Below are 19,337 nucleotides of genomic sequence, written 5' to 3' on the forward strand. Positions count from 1 at the left end.
ACTACTTATATAAATGAAACCTCTGTTTTACATTTTAAGGTTCCCCCTTTGGACAGAGGGCCACTTTTGGTCCTAAGTATATTCGAGTGGAATAAAGAAGGGGGGCTAATGATTCTCAAAGGCCAATCTTGGGCCGAACTGCAATATAATCCTTTGGTCTGTAAAGCGGACTAGACAGTAACTATAGCTAAAGGCAAAATATCATGCAATGCTAAGTTAGCAATAATATACTATATAGGTTGCATGGCACGTTATGACACTAAAGTGATAGGATAATCATTTTTCTGCCACAAGGAGATTAAGAAGTTAGTAGTGGGTATAATGACCTGAGAAATTGCAAATAAGTTGATAATTAGCCAGGATTGAGCCTACTGACTGTTTGGGAATATAGCGGAAGTGAGTCACCACACCAAGTACACCATTAAGCATTCTCTGTGAGTATAATCAAGGAAAGGTATTACATACATAGGTATTACATACATGTATACCTTGCTCCGCATCAGCTTATGGCGTCACAGCAACTCTTGATTTGCAGGTGTTAATGTGGAAAGTTAATGATGTGCTTATATCAATATAATTAATCTAACTGTTTTAGATACTGTATGTGAATGTTGATATACTCCCCTTTACTGCGTATTGGAGACTCCTCAATATATCCGCTGTACAACATAAATTTATAGAAACAGGGTAGAATAGGAGTAGCCGGTATACCCCTTCTGTGTTATATTATATTTAGTATACTAAGGAGTACCCCATCGGCCACACATTGTAAGTTGGGAGAAGGATCCCACGATGCCCCCAGCATAAATGTATAAGAGGGATATTAAGAAAGACAAATACAAAACAAGAACAGAAAAACAAGTTGACATTAATAACAAGGGATAGTGAATATATATAAAAGATACATATGTCATTTGCAAAAACCAATATCTGCTATGGGGAATAGACGCTGGTAGCTAGTGGCACTATGCATAATGTAAACTTTGAGGGGAGATGAGGCTCCAGTTAGCACACAGATAATGCAGTGAATACAATAAATATGCAGCCTAGCACAGTAATTACAGTGGGAGACAAATGATTCAGACAGCATGTGTCTTCATAAGAATGTCTCCGAGTTCAGTGGCATAAGGGTAAGGTAGTAAAGGAATGTCAAAATAACTTTGTTTTGAAAGGTCCATATGAGCTGCATATGAAATGATGTAAACCTTTAATCCATAGCTATAGCTGACAGGACTACTGGTAGGGGTTTGACCGTGTACTATTACAGGCTTTTACAAATATAGTTGTCAGAGTCTCAGCCTATTTCTATGCATGGGAAAGCTCTGCTCGTTGTAGAGCAAGCTAATAACAGCTACTCTCAGTGGTAAGTCCGGGCCCTCCATTTGTTGCTACCTTGGCCCGGCAGTTCCTCCACCCATTGGTGTATTTCGCTGCAGACGCCATATCCCAGCCCTAGGTTCTAGGGCTCTGTTTTCAGGGTTTGGGGTAGAGTAGAGCTGGTTTTCACCGTAACGGCACTCGGATGCTTCCGACGCTGCACTAGTCAGGTGGCCGACATCCTGCTGTTCAGGAGAGGCTGTTTCCGTTTACTGAAAGTCCATATCTTTAGCCTCCAATATAGGAACCGCTCTCCATGTTGCTGGGGGGGCCACATTTATCTGTTGCAGCCCCATCCATATCAGGGGCCGAGGTGTCCACCTTCTGGCCGCAACAATTCTTTCTTCCATCATCTGTGAGAACTCCAGTAGCAGCGATTTCAACTGTGTAATCAGGTAGTTGTCCTCCATTCTCAGCAATGACAATTACTTGTAGAGGCCGCAACGGATATACTTTGTGTCGTATGGCTGTAAAGCACAGTTAGGTGCGTATGTTTAACACCCTGAATAGTAGGGGTAGTGTTTAGTGTGGGACGACTCCAAAGTAAATTGTAGATAGCTCAGAGAGAAGGGCGCTCTTCATAGTTAAAAATGTGCACTCAAGGCACAGCTAATTTGCTTCATTCTCTTGATATACTTTTTTGAAAAGCATACTGTAGCTAAATAGGCTCAGTAGCTGTGGAGAATGTCCTAATAAAAATTCGATATATGCCTATTGTGAAGCTGCTATATATTATGCATATATATTTGCAAATGCTGTTTCACTTTCTGCCCTTTATACCCTGTTAAGGGGCTTATGCCAGTAACATAATTTTGTTTCTTGCTTATGAACATTACAATATTCATTTGTTTTCACTATGCTTAGGAAGCGGTGACCTCTTTTTATTGATGTTTTTAATGCTACATGGCAGAGAGAACTTAATTGTTGACAACCTGCATATTGTTATAATGTATTTTGCCATTAGTAATAATGCAACTGTGTTACATCTTTGTTGGATATGATCTGTGATTAAAGGGACAGTCTACACCTGTACAAACTTTAACCGATACATGAGATCTATCCTTGAAAGTCTTAGTTCACACCTGCAACCGTTTTTATTCTTTATCGATAAATAATTAATAAAAGAAGTTTATATTCTTACAGATATAAATGGCCACCAAATTCCTCCCATTCCATTTTCCTCCTACATTATACAGCCCTTGTGCACGTATCCAAAAATGATGTATGTAATCTCCCAATATGCATGCACAACTTCTGTCTCGCCAAAAGCGGAAGTACATAGCGTGTGAATGAGTCCAAGATCATAGGTTTTATAAGATTGGCGTAAAATTAATAATTAGGCTGTGAGTTTACATCACATTGAAATATACAATGCTATAACACCTTATAACTTAGCTTATGCAATAGATTGACAGTCCTTCAAATAATATACTACGCTGGAAAATTGTGTAGATTATTCGGTTCCGTTTTTTTGGTTCCCACTTTGATTGCGCTTGTGCGAATTAGAAAAGCACGACACCATAGAGCTCAAGTGATCCACTTTTGATTGGACTAACTAAAATCAGGGAATCGATGATGTTTTTGTTAGGCGGAGCTGAGCAGCCATTTCTAACAGTTAAAATACATCTTTTAACTAAAGATGGTGAAGAGAAAGACAGCGCCTCATAGTGCAAGTAGGTTCCAACAGAAAGGAGTCACAGTGAGAGAATAACAAGTGGTAATATACTCCCAAAGATATTGGCACCCTTATTGAAAAAGGTGCAAATGAGCAGACTGACGTTTGAATCGGCAGTCAGTACGCTGGAGCCGGATAGTATCCAGGTTCCCAGATGGGCCGCTGTGGACTCTCCTCCATAGGTAGAGTCAGAATCCTCTGGTGTCGTGCTGTGTAGGGAAACAGCAAGCGGTTGATCTCTGCATATAGTAAACACTAAAAACAAATGTGTTTGAAAAAGCAGTCCTCCAAACAATCGAAGAAATACCACTGTCTGCAAATGACAGGTTAAACTTGGCAGGCAAGATAAAAAGCAAATAATGCTGTAGTGGAATAAGTTAAAAACACTTTATTGTAAGAGCTTAAGACGCGTTTCTCGGCCACAAGCTCCTGGCCGTTTCATCAGGTAAAATATATTACACATGCGGTTGCAAAGCACATTTAAAAAAACCTGCCAAGATGTTTGATTGGCCAATATCGAACCAATCCCAAAGGGGTATCGTTTAAAAAGTAACATTGTTTAAACACATAGTATAAAATTAACAATGTAAATAGGTAACTGTGCCGTCTAATGTATCTATATACATATAACAAAAAGTGTACGGTCCTAAATGGAATGCATTTGATCTAAGAAATAAATCTGAATTTCGCCTACATACATACATATAACAAAAAGTGTACGATCATAACTAGAATGCATTTGATCTAAAAGATTCATCCAAATTTCGCCTCAATAAATAATGAATTAAATTTAATTAGAAAAAATGATAATAGAAAACAGAATTTATGCTTACCTGATAAATTACTTTCTCCAACGGTGTGTCCGGTCCACGGCGTCATCCTTACTTGTGGGATATCTCTTCCCCAACAGGAAATGGCAAAGAGTCCCAGCAAAGCTGGCCATATAGTCCCTCCTAGGCTCCGCCCACCCCAGTCATTCGACCGACGGACAGGAGGAAATATATATAGGAGAAACCATATGGTACCGTGGTGACTGTAGTTAGAGAAAATAATTCATCAGACCTGATTAAAAAACCAGGGCAGGCCGTGGACCGGACACACCGTTGGAGAAAGTAATTTATCAGGTAAGCATAAATTCTGTTTTCTCCAACATTGGTGTGTCCTGTCCATGGCGTCATCCTTACTTGTGGGAACCAATACCAAAGCTTTAGGACACGGATGAAGGGAGGGAGCAAATCAGGTTACCTAAACGGAAGGCACCACAGCTTGCAAAACCTTTCTCCCAAAAATAGCCTCCGAAGAAGCAAAAGTATCAAATTTGTAAAATTTGGCAAAAGTGTGCAGTGAAGACCAAGTCGCTGCCTTAGATATCTGGTCAACAGAAGCCTCGTTCTTGAAGGCCCATGTGGAAGCCACAGCCCTAGTGGAGTGAGCTGTGATTCTTTCAGGAGGCTGCCGTCCGGCAGTCTCATAAGCCAATCGGATGATGCTTTTAAGCCAAAAGGAAAGAGAGGTAGAAGTCGCTTTTTGACCTCTCCTTTTACCAGAATAAACAACAAACAAGGAAGATGTTTGTCTGAAATCTTTTGTAGCCTCTAAATAGAATTTTAGAGCACGGACTACGTCCAAATTGTGTAACAAACGTTCCTTATTTGAAACTGGATTCGGACATAAAGAAGGTACAACTATCTCCTGGTTAATATTTTTGTTAGAAACAACCTTAGGAAGAAAACCAGGCTTAGTACGCAAAACCACCTTATCTGCATGGAACACCAGATAGGGCGGAGAACACTGCAGAGCAGATAACTCTGAAACTCTTCTAGCAGAAGAAATTGCAACCAAAAACAAAACTTTCCAAGATAGTAACTTAATATCTATGGAATGTAAAGGTTCAAACGGAACCTCTTGAAGAACTGAAAGAACTTGATTTAGACTCCAGGGAGGAGTCAAAGGTCTGTAAACAGGCTTGATCCTAACCAGAGCCTGAACAAATGCTTGAACATCTGGCACAGCTGCCAGTCTTTTGTGTAGTAAGACAGATAAAGCAGAGATCTGTCCCTTTAGAGAACTTGCAGATAATCCTTTCTCCAAACCTTCTTGTAGAAAGGAGAGAATCTTAGGAATTTTTATCTTATTCCATGGGAATCCTTTGGATTCACACCAACAGATATATCTTTTCCATATTTTATGGTAAATCTTTCTAGTTACCGGTTTTCTGGCCTGAACCAGAGTATCTATCACAGAATCTGAAAACCCACGCTTCGATAGAATCAAGCGTTCAATCTCCAAGCCGTCAGCTGGAGACCAGATTTGGATGTTCGAATGGACCCTGAACAAGAAGGTCCTGTCTCAAAGGTAGCTTCCATGGTGGAACCGATGACATATTCACCAGGTCTGCATACCAAGTCCTGCGTGGCCACGCAGGAGCTATCAAGATCACTGAGGCCCTCTCCTGATTGATCCTGGCTACCAGCCTGGGAATGAGAGGAAACGGTGGAAATACATAAGCTAGGTTGAAGGTCCAAGGTGCTACTAGTGCATCTACTAGAGTCGCCTTGGGATCCCTGGATCTGGACCCGTAGCAAGGAACCTTGAAGTTCTGACGAGACGCCATCAGATCCATGTCTGGAATGCCCCATAATTGAGTTATTTGGGCAAAGATCTCCGGATGGAGTTCCCACTCCCCCGGATGGAATGTCTGACGACTCAGAAAATCCGCCTCCCAGTTTTCCACACCTGGGATGTGGATCGCAGACAGGAGGCAGGAGTGATCCTCCGCCCATTGAATTATTTTGGTCACTTCTTTCATCGCCAGGGAACTCCTTGTTCCCCCCTGATGATTGATATACGCAACGGTCGTCATGTTGTCTGCTTGGAACCTTATGAATCTGGCCTTTGCTAGTTGAGGCCAAGCCCTGAGAGCATTGAATATCGCTCTCAGTTCCAGAATGTTTATCGGGAGAAGAGACTCTTCCCAAGACCATAGACCCTGAGCTTTCAGAGATTCCCAGACCGCACCCCAGCCCACTAGACTGGCGTCGGTCGTGACAATGACCCACTCTGGTCTGCGGAAGCTCATTCCCTGGGACAGATGGTCCAGGGTCAGCCACCAACGGAGTGAATCTCTGGTCTTCTGATCTACTTGAATCATTGGAGATAAGTCTGTATAGTCCCCATTCCACTGTTTGAGCATGCACAGTTGTAATGGTCTTAGATGAATTCGTGCAAAAAGAACTATGTCCATTGCTGCAACCATCAACCCTACTACTTCCATGCACTGCGCTATGGAAGGACGAGAAACAGAATGAAGAACTTGACAAGTGCTTAGAAGTTTTGACTTTCTGACCTCTGTCAGAAAAATATTCATTTCTAAGGAATCTATTATTGTTCCCAAGAAGGGAACTCTTGTCGACGGAGACAGAGAACTTTTTTCTATGTTTACCTTCCATCCGTGTGATCTGAGAAAGGCCAGAACGATGTCTGTATGAGCCTTTGCTTTTGACAGGGACGACGCTTGTATTAGAATGTCGTCCAAGTAAGGTACTACTGCAATGCCCCTCGGTCTTAGAACCGCTAGAAGGGACCCTAGTACCTTTGTGAAAATCCTTGGAGCAGTGGCTAACCCGAATGGGAGGGCCACAAACTGGTAATGCTTGTCCAGAAAAGCGAACCTTAGGAACTGATGATGTTCTTTGTGGATAGGAATATGTAGATACGCATCCTTTAGATCCACGGTAGTCATAAATTGACTTTCCTGGATAGTGGGTAGAATCGTTCGAATGGTTTCCATCTTGAACGATGGTACCCTGAGAAATTTGTTTAGGATCTTCAAATCCAAAATTGGTCTGAAAGTTCCCTCTTTTTTGGGAACTACGAACAGATTGGAATAAAATCCCATTCCTTGTTCCTTTATTGGAACTGGGTGTATTACTCCCATCTTTAACAGGTCTTCTACACAATGTAAGAATGCCTGTCTCTTTATTTGGTTTGAGGATAAGTGAGACATGTGGAACCTTCCCCTTGGGGGTAGTTCCCTGAATTCCAGGAGATAACCCTGAGAAACTATTTCTAGCGCCCAGGGATCCTGAACATCTCTTGCCTGAGCAAAGAGAGAGAGTCTGCCCCCCACTAGATCCGGTCCCGGATCAGGGGCTACTCCTTCATGCTGTTTTGTTAGCAGCGGCAGGCTTCTTGGCCTGCTTACCCTTGTTCCAGCCTTGCATCGGTTTCCAGGCTGGTTTGGGTTGTGAGGCATTACCCTCTTGCTTAGAGGATGCAGAATTAGAGGCCGGTCCGTTCCTGAAATTGTGAAAGGAACGAAAATTAGACTTATTCTTGGCCTTGAAAGGCCTATCTTGTGGAAGGGCGTGGCCCTTTCCCCCAGTGATGTCTGAAATAATCTCTTTCAATTCTGGTCCAAATAGAGTTTTACCTTTTGAAAGGGATGTTAAGCAATTTTGTCTTGGATGACACATCCGCTGACCAAGACTTTAGCCAAAGCGCTCTGCGCGCCACGATAGCAAACCCTGAATTTTTCGCCGCTAATCTAGCTAATTGCAAAGCGGCATCTAAAATAAAAGAGTTAGCCAACTTAAGTGCGTGAACTCTGTCCATAATCTCCTCATATTGTGAGATACAGTTCATTATCTTTATAGAAAAGAAATCAATTGATTTATGTTTTGTATGTATGTAAATATAATCTCCAGTAATACCATGACTGAGGTATTAGGAACCTGTATATTTACAATTTAATAATTCATTCGTGGTTACAGTCACAACTATGAAACTTAATAGTAATGACAGACTCAAAATAATGAGTTAAGAGAATTGAGGATTTATGTATAATGAACACTGATAAACCTAAACAAATTACTATCATAGGAGAAACAGTGAACACTAAAACATATCTCTGAGAATTAATAATTGAGCTCAATAAATGGTTTGTGGGCATAGAAAGATTTTTAGTGTGATTGCAACTTGTATTCCAGAAAGAGATATAAGACATGTAACAATTGTATTCGCAAAGGATAGTAAGTATTTTCCTCCAACTGTTAAGTATTTTCAGTAATGCATTACAAACAGATAATTGACCTAGCATGCTGAAACTAAATAACGTTGGTGCACATACCTTTTCAAAGAGCTCGGTTTGTTTAAAAATAGAGGTTGCTTGTCTTACTTGTTTAAGAGAGTTCAAAGCGTCTAATAAGCAGAGCGGGGAGAGCAGCGTTCAAGCTACACTGAAAGCCTTCGACTCTGGCGTGGTGCGCAGAGAAAGCGGAGATGACGTCACTGACAGGCTGTGTCTCCGTATCGGGTAGATTCCGCTTGGCAGCAGGCAATCACAGCTGATGAGTTCAGATGGGATAAAACTCAAAACCAGTTAGGAGAATGAAGTAAATATAATTCACAGAAAGTCCCCAATAAACTTAGGAAAAAGTTTAACCTAGAAATAAATTTAATCTGATATACAGAAAAATACGTAGGGCTATAAATATCTTCAGTAGATAGAGAGACAGGAACTTGTCTCCTTAATCTCCTTCAATAATCAAGCAATGATTTCTGGAAGTGGGGGTGTTTTATAAGACAGAGTTTGGGGAGGAGAAGTTGACTTAAAGGTATAGTAATAAGTCAAATGTTGACAGATCCCCCCATTCAAGAGCCCCTCCCAGCAGTTCGAGGACTCGGTTTATGGGGAAAACGAACATGGAAATCCCTCAATAAATCAGGCGCATTCAGGTCACATAAAGAAACCCATGAATTCTCATCATCACCATAACCTTTCCAATGCACAAGGTATTCAAGTTTCCTCCTACGAACTCTAGAGTCCAGAATCTCATCAACCTCATAATCCTGAGGATCAGGTAGAGCGAGAAGAGTGGAGTCCGCAGATGGAATCGTAGTACCCCTAAATGGTTTTAATAAGGATACATGAAATGAGGGGTGAATTCTCATGGTGGGAGGTAATTTCAATGTTACCGCATTCTCATTGATAATCTTGAGAATCGGAAATGGACCAATGTACTGATCTGCTAGTTTTTTACTAGGCACAGGTAGTTTTATATTCTTAGTGGATAACCACACCATATCTTGAGGTTTGTACACTGGTGAAGGCAATCGTTTCTTGTCAAAATATTTTTTCTGAGATTCTTTAGCAGTAACCAGATGGTTCTGCAAAGATTCCAAAACGTCTTTCAGAGTTTCAGTGTAATTGGTTACGGATGGAGAATGTGAACATGTAAGAGTGTTTGGGTAAGTTCGTGGATGATAGCCATAAGTTGCGTAAAAAGGAGAGATTTTGGTTGAGGTATTAACTGAATTATTGTAAGCGAATTCAGCACTAGATAACCAGTCATACCAATCATCTTGCTGAGATGAGACAAAACATCTCAAGTATTGCTCAAGAGTCTGGTTTAAACGTTCCGTCAGTCCATTAGACTGAGGATGGAAAGCTGTTGTCAGTCTTAGGGTGATGTGTAAAGTTTGACATAAGAATTTCCAAAATTTTGAAGTAAATTGACTTCCACGATCTGACACAATGGATGCTGGTAAGCCATGTAATTTAACAATGTGACTATGGAAGACTTTGGCTGTTGTAAAAGCAGTTGGCGTTTTTTTTTAATGGAATAAAATGAGCCAATTTAGTTAAATGATCTACTACAACCATTATGGTATTGTGACCATTTGAGATGGGTAAGTCTACAATAAAATCTATTGCTATCATATCCCAAGGTTTTATGGGTATGGGTAAAGGCATTAAAAGACCATATGGTTTATGGTGTTCTTTCTTTTTCTGTGCGCAGGTTTGACAATTTATTATATAAGATTGAATGGTAGTTTTCATCTGTGGCCACCAATATTCTCTACTGACAAGTTCAGTAGTTTTTTCAATGCCTGGATGTCCGGCCAAAGGGGAATCATGATGTTGTTGGATAATCTGATCCCTTAAAGTTGGTGGAACATATATTAACCCATTATTCAAAAATAACCCAGACTCAGAATCCGGGGTACAAATTGGTGGTATATCTGGATCTAAATGTTGTGCATGAAAAATGTCAGCTGTCTCTAGAACTGTTACAGCAATCATTTTTGTTGGTGGGATTATATAGTTATTAATTTGAGAGTCTTCTGTTGAATCAAAAGATCGGGATAAGGCATCCGCTGTTACATTCTTTGTTCCAGGTATATGGGTAAGTAAAAAGTTAAACCTATCCAAGAATAGAGCCCATCGTACCTGTCTAGAAGACAGAGTTTTATTTTTCTTCAGGTACTGAAGATTTTTATGATCAGTATATACCTGGAAGGGGATAGTTGTTCCTTCCAGGAGGTGACGCCAATGCTCCATTGCAGATTTCATTGCTAGTAATTCCTTATCGCCTATAGAATAGTTAGTTTCTGCAGGAGTTAGTCTTCGAGAATAATAGGCGATAGGATGTAAATGATTATCTTGAAATCCTGGTTGTAGGAGTATAGCGCCAATTCCAACATTGGAAGCATCCACCTGTAAGGTGTATGGTAAGTCTGGATTAGGTAATCTCAAGATAGGAGCTTTTGTAAATTTCTCCTTTAAAGTGTGAAAGGCTTGTTCAGCCTTGGAGTCCCAAACAAATTTTTGTTTTCCTGTAAGACGAGTTAAAGGTTGAACAATGGTTGAATAATGATTTATGAATTTCCTGTAAAAGTTAGAGAAACCTAGAAATCGTTGAAGAGATTTCAAGGTAGTGGGTGTTTGCCAATTAATTATGGCTGTGACCTTTTCTTGATCCATCTGAATACCTTTGGGAGAGATGATATACCCCAAAAATTTTATGGTATCTTTGTGGAACTGGCATTTTTCCATTTTAGCATATAATTGATGATCACGTAGAGTTGAGAGTACCCATCTTACATGTTTCTTATGTTCTTCTAGAGATTTAGAATATATAAGAATATCATCCAAATAAACAATTACGCACACATCCATTAGTTCTTTAAAGATTTCATTTATAAAAAACTGGAATGTGGCAGGAGCGTTTGTCAGACCAAAAGGCATAACGTTATATTGAAATAACCCATATCTTGTTTTAAAAGCTGTTTTCCACTCATCTCCGGATCTCATACGTATTAAATTGTATGCACCTTTTAGATCTAGTTTAGTGAATATGGTTGCACCATTTAGACGTTCAATTATTTCCGGGATGAGTGGCAATGGGTATCTATTTTTTATGGTAACAGAGTTTAGAGCACGGTAATCTATTATGGGTCTGAGCGTGCCATCTTTGTTAGTTACAAAGAAGAAAGCAGATGCTACAGGTGAGGATGATGGGGATATAAAACCTTTTCTTAGGTTTTCATCCAAATATTCTCTTAAATGTGTCAATTCTTTTTGAGAAAGTGGAAAAATCTTTCCTGATGGTATCTCTACCCCAGGTTTGATGTCAATCGGACAATCAAAATGCCTATGAGGTGGTAGTGATTCAGCATTTTTTAAATTGAAAACATCATTGAAATCATGATATTCATGTGGTAATGTAGTACCTATATGACCAATAGTTACATATGGATAACATGTCTTTAGACAATATTGTGAGGTAAAAATGACTTTATTCTGAGACCAATCTATGGATGGGTTATGTTTTTGTAACCATGGTAACCCAAGAACTATGGGATGAATTGAACTAGGTATAATGTCATAAGATAGAAATTCTTTGTGTCCATCTGGTGTGATGGTTAACAATGGTATTGTATGGTGAGTGAGTTAAGATCTGAGTACCATCAATTACCCTTACAAAAACAGGAGAGGTTTTCTGCAGAATAGGTATTTTATTTTGTTTTACTATAGACTCAACAAGAAATATACCATCAGCACCGGAATCAATAATGGCTTCGTTCTGAAGTTGCTGATTGTCCCACTGTAAAGACAATGTTATTGATAAGTGAGATGGGTGTTTTAGATTTTCACATGCACAGTTGTAAGTTAACTTACCCTTCTTCTGACGAGAAAGGACTGGGCAATTAGCAACATCGTGATCTTTGTTAGCGCAATAAAGGCATAGGTTTGCTGATCTTCTCCTTTGCTTTTCTTCCTGACTAAGAGGTCCGCGAATGGTGCCTATTTCCATTGGAATAGGATTTGGATAGGCTTTTTCTTGATAAGTATGAAAAGACCTTTTGGCTGTTGTTTCATAAGTATGCTTTTCAGTCTTCCTTTCACGAAATCTCCTATCCATCGATATGCACAATTTGATTAAAGCGTCTAAACTTTCAGGGAATTCTACTCTAGAAAGTTCATCTTTTAAAAATTCAGATAATCCTAATCGGAACTGATTTTTCAAACTAACTGTGTTCCACTCTGAATCCGTGGCCCATAGCTGAAAGTCCGCTATGTAGTCTTCTACGGGTCTTTTTCCCTGTTTAAGGGATCTTAGTCTGTGTTCGGCAGTTTGTTGTTTGTTTATATCATCATAAAGTATGGCCATTGTTTGAAAAAAGTTCTCCAACGAATTCAGAATTGGATCTTCAGACTCTAGGAACCTGTCTGCCCAAACTCTTGGCTCCCCAGAGAGGTATGAAATTGCTGTAAAAACCTTGATCTTTTCAGTACGGTAGGTACGAGGTTTCAGAGTGAATAAAAGAATACAAGCGTTCCTATATTCACGAAATTTCGTGCGGTCTCCAGCAAATGGTATTGGGGGATTATTATTCTGTGAGATACAGTTCATTATCTTTATAGAAAAGAAATCAATTGATTTATGTTTTGTATGTATGTAAATATAATCTCCAGTAATACCATGACTGAGGTATTAGGAACCTGTATATTTACAATTTAATAATTCATTCGTGGTTACAGTCACAACTATGAAACTTAATAGTAATGACAGACTCAAAATAATGAGTTAAGAGAATTGAGGATTTATGTATAATGAACACTGATAAACCTAAACAAATTACTATCATAGGAGACACAGTGAACACTAAAACATATCTCTGAGAATTAATAATTGAGCTCAATAAATGGTTTGTGGGCATAGAAAGATTTTTAGTGTGATTGCAACTTGTATTCCAGAAAGAGATATAAGACATGTAACAATTGTATTCGCAAAGGATAGTAAGTATTTTCCTCCAACTGTTAAGTATTTTCAGTAATGCATTACAAACAGATAATTGACCTAGCATGCTGAAACTAAATAACGTTGGTGCACATACCTTTTCAAAGAGCTCGGTTTGTTTAAAAATAGAGGTTGCTTGTCTTACTTGTTTAAGAGAGTTCAAAGCGTCTAATAAGCAGAGCGGGAGAGCAGCGTTCAAGCTACACTGAAAGCCTTCGACTCTGGCGTGGTGCGCAGAGAAAGCGGAGATGACGTCACTGACAGGCTGTGTCTCCGTATCGGGTAGATTCCGCTTGGCAGCAGGCAATCACAGCTGATGAGTTCAGATGGGATAAAACTCAAAACCAGTTAGGAGAATGAAGTAAATATAATTCACAGAAAGTCCCCAATAAACTTAGGAAAAAGTTTAACCTAGAAATAAATTTAATCTGATATACAGAAAAATACGTAGGGCTATAAATATCTTCAGTAGATAGAGACAGGAACTTGTCTCCTTAATCTCCTTCAATAATCAAGCAATGATTTCTGGAAGTGGGGGTGTTTTATAAGACAGAGTTTGGGGAGGAGAAGTTGACTTAAAGGTATAGTAATAAGTCAAATGTTGACACATATGGAGTCTCTCTACTAAGCGAGTTTTCTAGTTCCTCGAACCAGAACCACGCTGCTGTAGTGACAGGAACAATGCACGAAATGGGTTGTAGAAGGTAACCTTGCTGTACAAAAATCTTTTTAAGCAAACCCTCCAATTTTTTATCCATAGGATCTTTGAAAGCACAACTATCTTCGATAGGAATAGTAGTGCGTTTGTTTAGAGTAGAAACTGCCCCCTCGACCTTAGGGACTGTCTGCCATAAGTCCTTTCTGGGGTCGACCATAGGAAATAATTTCTTAAATATAGGGGGGGGGGGGAACAAAAGGTATGCCGGGCTTTTCCCACTCCTTATTTACTATGTCCGCCACCCGCTTGGGTATAGGAAAAGCGTCGGGGTGCACCGGAACCTCTAGGAACTTGTCCATCTTGCATAATTTCTCTGGAATGACCAAGTTGTCACAATCATCCAGAGTAGATAACACCTCCTTAAGCAGTGCGCGGAGATGTTATAATTTAAATTTAAATGTCACAACATCAGGTTCAGCTTGTTGAGAAATTTTTCCTGAATCTGAAATTTCCCCATCTGACAAAACCTCCCTCATGGCCACTTCAGATTGGTGTGAGGGTATGACAGAACAATTATCATCAGCGCCCTCCTGCTCTTCAGTGTTTAAAACAGAGCAATCACGCTTTCTCTGATAAGTAGGCATTTTGGATAAAATATTTGCTATGGAGTTATCCATTACAGCCGTTAATTGTTGCATGGTAATAAGCATTGGCGCACTAGATGTACTAGGGGCCTCCTGTGTGGGCAAAACTGGTGTAGACACAGTAGGAGATGATGTAGTATCATGTTTACTCCCCTCATCTGAGGAATCATCTTGGGCAATTTCATTATCTGTGGCAGTACTGTCCTTACTTTGTTTGGACGCTATGGCACAATTATCACATAAATTTAAATGGGGAGACACATTGGCTTTCATACATATAGAACATAGCTTATCTGAAGGCACAGACATGTTAAACAGGCTTAAAATTGTCAACAAAGCACAAAAAACGTTTTAAAACAAAACCGTTACTGTCTCTTTAAATTTTAAACAGAAAACACTTTATTACTGAATATGTGAAAAAGTATGAAGGAATTGTTCAAAAATTACCACAGTGTCTTAAAGCATTAAGAGTATTGCACATCAAATTTCAGAGCTTTAACCCTTAAAATAACGGAACCGGAGCCGTTTACAAATTTAACCCCTATACAGTCCCAGCTATAGCCTTTGCTGAGACCCAACCAAGCCCAGAGGGGAATACGATACCAATTGACGCCTTCTAGAAGCTTTTCCAGCAAATTTCAGATCCTCACACATGCATCTGCATGCCGTGCTCTCAAAAAACAACTGCGCAGTAATGGCGCAAAAATGAGGCTCAGTCTACAACTAGGAAGGCCCCCTGACTGGAAAAGGTGTCTAACATAGTGCCTGCCGTTTAATAAACGTTCCCCAAGTTTATAAATGCGAATTGTCAGCATAAATATGAATAAAATGCCCAAATAAAGCAATCGATTTAGCCCATAAAAATGTCTACCAGTTTTTTAGCCCATATTAAGCCCTTTATTCTGTTTGTTTGACTAAGAAAATGGCTTACCGGTCCCCATGAGGGGAAATGACAGCCTTCCAGCATTACATGGTCTTGTTAGAAATATGGCTAGTCATACCTTAAGCAGAAAAGTCTGCTAACTGTTTCCCCCAACTGAAGTTACTTCATCTCAACAGTCCTATGTGGAAACAGCAATCGATTTTAGTTACTGTCTGCTAAAATCATCTTCCTCTCACAAACAGAAATCTTCATCCTTTTCTGTTTCAGAGTAAATAGTACATACCAGCACTATTTTAAAATAACAAACACTTGATAGAAGAATAAAAACTACATTTAAACACCAAAAAACTCTTAACCATCTCCGTGGAGATGTTGCCTGTGCAACGGCAAAGAGAATGACTGGGGTGGGCGGAGCCTAGGAGGGACTATATGGCCAGCTTTGCTGGGACTCTTTGCCATTTCCTGTTGGGGAAGAGAGATCCCACAAGTAAGGATGACGCCGTGGACCGGACACACCAATGTTGGAGAAAGGGTATTTTTCCTTCTAACCGATGGATTTCTGGTTTATCTATGGGTTAATTGAAAGCTGTGTGTGAGTGTGCTGAAGCTAGGAACGGAGGTACTAAATAGATCAAAAGGACATATTCCTCGTGTGTATCATAAATCAGAATATCTAAGAGCACTCATATGTGAGTAAGATTAGTAAACTACGAAGAGGTCTTTAGTTAGAAAATGTGACAGGGGACATGAAGAAACCACCACCCACTATCACGTTGGTAACATGTGGATAGCAATGAAAGCAGATTTGCATGTACCACTATAAGAGTGTATGATATCTGATTGTGGGTCATACGTGGTGACTGCACTAGATTCTTAATTTCGAAGATGTAACGGGGGACAAAACGAGAAACCGCCTTGTACGAACACATTTGTGGTATATGGATGGCGATTATATGCGCGACATTTGAATGCCCCGCTAGAAAAGAGTGTAATCCCTGGATGTGATTAATGGAAATGTAAAAAGATATATAACGGTTGTGTATTCAGAATGCATTTAGCCAGAGTCAAAGGATGTAAATAATGAGATGAGTGTGTGATGAAACGCATATTTAATCATAATAAGAGAAAATAAGTGATGATATGCATGCAAAATGCTAATAATATTAAAACTAAATGGGACATGTGACAATTGAAAAATGGGATAATTTGAGGATAATTTTTTACTAAGAATCAAAAATATGTAAGAATAATAATTGTAAAAAGGGGAAAAGGTGATGGAACTGGAAATGGTGATATTGGGAATGGATTCAAGGTGATTGGGTGATAATGCTAATATTAATAATCATACAATGGCTGCTGGGACTATGGTGTATATCTAAAGGTAAAAAAAAAACAGGGAAAATGGATGTTAAGAGTGTTTTAATTAAATGCTGCTAGATCTAAATTGGAGTTCAGACCGAATGGGTGTAGGGTTTTTAATTTGTGGATCCAAAAGGTTTCACGAATCCTTAGCTGAATGATTCTATTGTAATCTGTGGAAGGTGGATTATAATCAATAGGGTAATATTTGAAAATATCAAAATTTCCCTTGTGCTTGTTTAGACAGTGTTCAGGGATGCTATGCTTAATCTTCTTTTTGGTGCAGTTTTTACAGTTACGCCAGTGTTCTCCCCAGCGTACCTTTGCTTTCCTGGAAGTGCAACCTACGTACTGGATCCCACAGCAGCACTCCAGAACATATACTACATAGACAGAATTGCAGTTCATAAATCTACTGATAGTAAAAACTTCTCCATTAACAAAGGACTGAAAGGTCTTTTTCCCAGATGTTATAGCTTTGCATGTATTGCACTTCTTTTGTCCACATTTGTAGACCCCTATTCTATCCAAAAAGAGGGAATGGTTTTCTGCTTTGTCGTGAGTTGTGGATTACATGACGTGTGTTTAACCTTTTTGCTCGGTGCCAATTTGCTCCTAAGTGTTGGTGCTCTAGTATATACAATCTTTGGATGGTCTCCCACGAGAGTCTTCAAAATGGGGTCTCTCCTAATGATGTGCCAATGTTTGTTAATAGCTCCCTGTATCTGTGTGTGATTGGAATTGTATTGGGTTATGAACAAGGGTTCTGAGGAATAATTTTCATCTTTATTTTTAATTAATAATTTATCTCTGTCTAGATCTCTAACTTTGTTAAGACAGTTATCTAAGAGGTCAGTAGGATAACCCTTCTCAACAAATCTTTCATATATTAAATGACTCTGCTGTTCAAACAGAGTCATATCTGAGCAGTTACGTTTGATCCTTTCAAATTGACTGTATGGGATGTTGTGTAACCATTTCTTATGATGATTACTTGTATAGTCTAAGTAGCTGTTGCTGTTGACTTTTTTAAAAAATGTTTTAGAACTGAGATTGCCATCTTTATCCCAGCTCAAAGTGAGGTCTAAAAAGTCTATTGTCTCTAAATTGATGTTTGCTGTGAAAGTCAGGCCCATATCGTTCTTATTCAGAGATTCTATAAAGATGTGTGCTGATGTTGGGTCGCCCTTCCAAATAAAAATCAAATCATCAATGTAGCGGCCATAGTACACCAGACTTGCCCCTGCTGAGGAGTTGTAGATATGTAATTCCTCAAAAGCGCCCATAAACAAATTGGCGAATCTGGTGCCCATGGCCGTACCCTTGATCTGTAAATAATAAACGTCCTGGTAAATAAAATAATTATGTTTAACAATAAACTCAATGCATTCTAAAATGAATTCTTTCTGTATCTCGGGCATAAATAAATCACGGTTCAAAAAAACAGAAGAAGTTAGTAAACCCAGATTATGTGCTATATTAGAATATAATGCGCTGACGTCACATGAAATCCATATGGGGTCACCTGTGTTTTTGACATTTTTGATCTTATTTAAAAGATCTGTGCTATCTTTAATGTATGATTTCAAACCTAAAACATATTTCTGTAAAATAATATCAACATAATATGATAAATTGTAAGGGAGATTGTCAATCCCAGCAATGATAGGGCGACCTGGAGGATTGGATAAACTTTTGTGGATCTTTGGTAAGTGGTAATAGTGGGCCACACTTGGATTACTGACTTTCAAGAATCTATGTTCATCTTTGTTAAGAATGTTGTTTGCAACTCCTTTGTTGATTAAGGATTGATATAGTGTAAGAAATTGTATAGTGGGATTGTAAGATAGAACTCTATAGTATTCAGTGTCCTTCAGAATCCTATCTGCCTCTTGGAGGTACTCTGTTAAATCTTGAACAATGATACCTCCCCCCTTGTCGGCATCACGGATAATTATGTCTGGATTATTTGCAAGGGACTGAATAGCTGTTTTCTCACTCTGTCTTTTAAAGAAATTCTTTTTAGAGTTTTTCCTTTTTATTTTTTCGAAGTCATGCAGAACTAAATTCTGAAAAACCTCTATGTAATGATTCTGCCCGGGGGGGGGGGGGAAAGATGATTTTGTTTTCACGTTAGTGTGTATTATACCTTCATATAAGTGTGTTGTGAAATCGTCCACAGTACTGTATATAATGGGCACATTATTTCCATAATCCATAGTATCTGTAAGGATGCAAACTGTATTCTCTTCCTCTAAATTGTGTTTTTTGATGTTCTTTTGTGCAAAAGATTTCTGAAGTGCTAGTTTTCTGGTAAAGCGATTAAGGTCAACAAAAAGGTTAAAGTTATTGTGTGGGTTGGGTGGACAAAAGGAAAGACCCTGTTTCAAAACTTTCTTTTCGTTAGTGGTTAAGTTGTAAGAGGATAGATTGTAGATACCCTTTTCTAGTTCTTTCGATTCTTTTTCCTTGGCGGTAAGGCCTCTACCTCTTGACCCTCTTGGTCTATGTGAAATGGTCTTTTTTTGGGGTTTTGTTCGTCTGGGGGGTTTCTTTCTGATGTTGGGGCATTCCCTAAAAAAGGAGATGTAGCCATGGTGTTGGAATTATTTCTGGTATGTCTCTCTGAAAAAACATTTTCATCTGATGTGGAAGC

The sequence above is a fragment of the Bombina bombina genome, chromosome 1 (assembly GCF_027579735.1).
Source record: "Bombina bombina isolate aBomBom1 chromosome 1, aBomBom1.pri, whole genome shotgun sequence".
NCBI lineage: Eukaryota > Metazoa > Chordata > Amphibia > Anura > Bombinatoridae > Bombina > Bombina bombina.